The sequence below is a fragment of the Mastigoproctus giganteus genome, chromosome 12, assembly GCF_048544385.1.
Source record: "Mastigoproctus giganteus isolate SK-2022 chromosome 12, ASM4854438v1, whole genome shotgun sequence".
NCBI lineage: Eukaryota > Metazoa > Arthropoda > Arachnida > Uropygi > Thelyphonidae > Mastigoproctus > Mastigoproctus giganteus.
The window spans coordinates 41,734,787-41,739,943 of NC_143586.1; the positions used below are offsets into that span (position 1 = coordinate 41,734,787).

The window sequence follows — 5,157 nt, forward strand, 5'->3', positions numbered from 1 at the left end:
TTAAAAAAGGGATTATTATCAAAATAAATTTATAGGTAAATTTAACGTTCTTTAATTAATTAAAATCTATTAATGTTATTTAGGAATTGAAGTAACTAAGGAAAAAAAATATTAATTAGTAATTACTTATTATGATTCTTTTTCCTACTTATTATTATTTTTTTTATTTTGCAAAAAACTTGTTAAACTTTTTCGCTTATAATGGAATAAACAAGTGATAGAATATCTGACTGATTTGTACGAAATTATTCACCTACATTTTAAACAAATTTGCATTTTAAATACAGATGGCGCCACATATGTTTCGTTTTTGACATCAATATTTTATAAGTCGTCTACTACAATACTTGCTCTGGTTTTGCCATAAAAATGTCTCCTAGAATGCTAACACAACTTTAAATATACAGTAGAACCCTGATAAGAAATTCCCGCGTAAGAAGTTATCCCCTGTACTAGGTTTGGTTTCTCAATTCCCAATTTTTTAAACGTTTTGGTAATCGAACAAGTTTCAACTTTCTCATGAATATTTAGTATTGAGTTTAATTAACAGAATGTTAAGCAATTAGAAATCCTCATTTTAAAAATGTTTCCCATAGGCAGAGTAAAATGTTATTTAACTCCTTAAAACAATACTTTTCTAGATATTCCTAATTCAACATTAGAGACTCTCTAATTAAGATGAAATGGTAAAACAATGAACGTAATCCCATGTGGTCTAGTGGTTAGGATACCTGGCTTTCACCCAGGAGGCCCGGGTTCGATTCCCGGCATGGGAATAAATTCACTTTTGTATTCCGTTACTTTCAAGGTGAGACTGCTGTTCTCGAATTGGGACTTTCTTTTGCTTTAACTATCCTTTTTTAAAAAGTCAAGACAATTAAATTTGTACTTAAAGAAGTTTTAAATGCATTGAAGTTCCTCGCATCATCGACGGAATTCGAACCCGGGCCTTTTTTCTACCTGGTGTGGGGTGGAGGGTGGCAATACTACTGTGCTACCCCACAGACTCTTTAAAGAGAGAGTAAAAAGAATATCTTTATTTAGGACTTATTGTACCTGAGTGAATGCATTCCCATAACAAATGAGCAAGAATTGGGGTCACCGTGATCCCTTAATTCTCAATTTTGATCTTGAGCCCTCACGATTTCCAGATAACGGCAACGCATAGAGACATGTTTCTGAGCAGGCCATCCAGCTGACCTTCTTGCAGATAGGCCCACGGAGCAGGCAACCTATTCATGTGCCATTGTCAACCAACCCATATCCACACTTCCACCTGCAATGAGCACGGGAGCGGGGTTCGTGGGCATTGGACAACTGTAAAAGAGTCACCTTGTCTGATGAATCAACGCTCCATCATGCCAATGGATAGGTGCATATTCGACAGCAAGAAGTGAACAGCTGAAGCCAGACTGCGCGGTTGAACGAAATCAGGCTGGCGGTGGTGTGATATCATGGTTTGGGGGATGTTTTCATGGACAATCACTGGATCTCCCCATTGAACACACCCTCACCGGCAGATCCTTGGCATTGTTTCGTCTGCGCGGTGGTATCATCACCATCCTCCCTACACCTGGCGTCCAGCAAACAGGCAAATCGACCAGAGAACACACGCAATTTACAGACATAATACATATATGGGTATATAGAAGAAATTCTGGATGACACTTAATAAAATAATTTGAATTTGAATTTTGGCATTGTTTCGAACCAAATTTTGCTCTATATGTCTATATTATTAATTTCTTATTAATAATAGGAAATTTTCCTTGAAGCTTATGTTTCTTTTAAGTTTTTTATTTATTTATTTAGTGTTTTTTTGGTTGGGTGTAAAATGGCGATGAAAAGCGTAGTCTTTGGACAGACAGCGAAGGGCATTTACACACATACCACTATTAATTAAGCAAAGACAGGCCAGAAAATAAAATAAAGAAATAAAAAATTAAACAGAAAAACAAGGGACAGAGTAAAGACAGCTCACAAACAAATTGGGAATGCGTGATACTGCTGACGCCTCAAGAAACGTGATCAAAATATTTGAGAAACCTGAAAGTTGACTGAATACTAAACAGGACAGATAAGCTTCAGAGATTTTTTTGCACATTAAATCATGTATTTAAAAACTGCTTCAGCGAATACCGCATAAAGGGGAACGCCTAATATAGAGTTTATCACATTAATTTGCCATAATTTAACCTTGCAGCGGGGTCTTAGAAAAGGCCCTTGCAGCGTCCCAATTAGCAAAAATTCATTTCTGGCAATGAGATACTCACTGCGTTATTTTTAATGCATCTCGTGCCTTTGGTTTATATTTATGCTGTTTATATCTCCAGTTGATATGAGTTTGTGAAATTTTATGGTGTAATATAAACAGTAATTATACATTCACTGGCCAAAAAATTAGAAACCTTTTGCAATTACCTTCAAAAGATAATTAAACGTACGATATACAAATATAAGTTGTCCTATGCTATGATCACAAGTTCCTTAGTATCAGATAAATACCATACAGTTTCCTGGGGGTTCTTAATCGATCCGACAATCGTGAAAACAGGTCATCTTTCCGATTTTCAGAAAGGCGTTAATGTTGGAGCACTTTTAGCAAGGGCCTCAATTGAGAGAACAAAGGAAACGTGTTACCTACATTTTGTCCAAGGCAATCATCTCAAAAATATACAATCAGTGGAAGACGAAAGGAGGGGTCAGCTCTAAAAGGCAGGAATGCTGCAGAAAGTCGATACTCCAACGAGACTGTAGAAATTTAAATGAATTGTGTGTCAGGATAGAAGGTTTAGTGTTCAGAGAATGAAAATTCAGTCTGGGCAAAGAAAGACCCATTTGAAACCGAACTATGGAGTTGAGTTGAAAAATCTGTGATTTGGCAGCCATGTACTTATACTAAAACCACTTCTTTCCATTAAAAAAAGTCTCGATTTACACTTTTTTGCACCAATGGTAGGGTGAAATTGTAGTGTGAACCTCATGAAGCGAGACTGTCTCGTGTCCGCCACTCAAGCGACCGGAGGTGGTATCATGGCACTCAGTACGTTCTATTGGTGCAGACTGGGTCATCGTTCATACAATTACCTACATGTTAATTGTAGGTAACACGACCTTTAGAAGGTCGTGTTACCTACAATTAACATCTTTCTGTCGCATCGGACCAACTTCACCTTGCAATGCTTCATTTTTATTCTGACTGCAACGGATTCTTTAAAGACTATAACGCAATGATCCATCCTGCAAAAATTGTATGTTTATGGTTCGACGAACATTTCCAATGTCCTCGCTTCCTAATTTTTCGGATATGAATCCAATTGAGAAAGTGTGGGCTATTTTAGAAAGAGAAGTTTATCTTCTCAGTTCTCTAGATACGAAAAAATATTCTGATATAAGAAGGGCCAAATGAGAAGCTAGACTCCCTCAGACACCTAGTGGAATCCATAACAAGAAGCATACGGGCTGAAATTCGGGCAGAAGATGCTCAAGTACAGATTGAATAAAAGGCCAGGGAATGTATTCACTTTGAAGAAAATCGAAGTAATTGCAGTTTGAAATAATATAAACCAAAAAAAAAGAAGTACTTGTAGTAATGTGGACAAAGTATTTTAGAAAGATTTTGACTGCATTAACACCGTTATTATTTTCAAAAATGTCAAATGTGAAAGTTTACACGTATAACACTAAGATGGATATTTAGTTGGGAGTATTATCATTTTTATAAATTGTAAAAAAATCACTTTGTTAATTGAATTTTTTTTATTATCAATTCTAAATATTATGCTTATTATATTTGCATTACTGTATTTTTCAAAACTGTTTATAGTTCTCGCGTTAGAATATAATGGAAAAAAAAAACATAAAAATGGGTGTTCATTAGAGCAGTCTGATTATCTAGTAGATTATTCAATAGCCTAAATACTAGTAGTTAAGGTGTTAAGGAATATTTTTAATTAGAGTCTGAGAATGTTTATGGTTTTACAATAAATGTGCGAAGGTCGATTGTGCTATATCCGCACCTGGCCTGCACCTACAGTACCTGGCTGGAACCACACCCGAACTCGACCAACATTGTTTGTACCAATAAAAAAACAATCAAACAAATTTAAGTATGAATATATTTTTAATATAATTAATTTTAAAAATTGTTTGTGAAGTTGCTGTGCTGAATCAGGACAATAACAGTTTCCGGATTCAATTGTATTCTTTCTCCTTGGATTAGAAATCCAGCTGGAGAATACCCTTTCCTTTGTTGATAGGGATGGCAAGAAATAAATCCCTCCCGTTATCACACAGAGGGGTGGAATATACTTGACAAAGACCAGAACTGCATGCCCCAAAATGTCACCTGTTATCTCGATCACCGGATAACATGGCATAATTTATGCAAATCACTTAATCGGATCACTTAATCACTTAAACTGACAATACAGTTTATTGTCAAATATATCGTAAATGTTAAGAAAGTCTCAATATCACTGTCCCAGGTGGTCTATGGATGCGACACTTGGTCTTTCATCGAGGGCCTGGATTTGATCGTGGCAGAGAAATCGGCATTTTTCCTCCTTTCTCACTTCAGCCAGAAGTACTATCCTCCCAGTTGTGCAACACTAGGGATATCATGTTGGCTGACAATTTTCGAATTTCAATAATATTCGAAAAAAAGTAATTGGGTGTTTTAAATCTTGCGCTTATATTACATAATGCAATTGCAATGCTTAATAAGTTTTTCTTAAATATTAATTCAAAATTTTGTAAATGCTGCATTTTTTTCCAACAGGGAACATCGTTATTCATCTGTCAGAGCAATCACTATATTTCTTATGAACGGTCTTCTTCTCATGCCTGCATTTTTATTATTACTAAGAAATATCACTTGCGAATTGATAGCTGCTAAATTCAGCAACGAATAAAAAATCACTGTGGACCAGCATCTAGTATTTCAACTAATATCAGTTGGACACATTTCATCCGCTACCTCAATCCCTCCTTTTGTAATATTATAAAATGTAAGAATCTTTGACTTTTCCATCATGGTACGTATTAGATATCAGGATAACATTTTTTGGCCATTTTTAGCAACATAGGAAAGTATGATGTCATCCTCTTGGAATTCAAATAGATTTTTTTAATAAAACCCCAAGCACGAAAGATATT

General features: G+C 35.5%; 1 non-coding gene across 1 annotated transcript; it reads left to right on the forward strand.

Moving 5' to 3' along the window:
• Positions 1–704: 704 nt before the first annotated feature.
• TRNAE-UUC (transfer RNA glutamic acid (anticodon UUC)) lies at positions 705–776 on the forward strand. The gene has a single exon. It is a non-coding gene; the product is annotated as a tRNA-Glu (tRNA).
• The last annotated feature ends 4,381 nt before the right edge of the window (positions 777–5,157 follow it).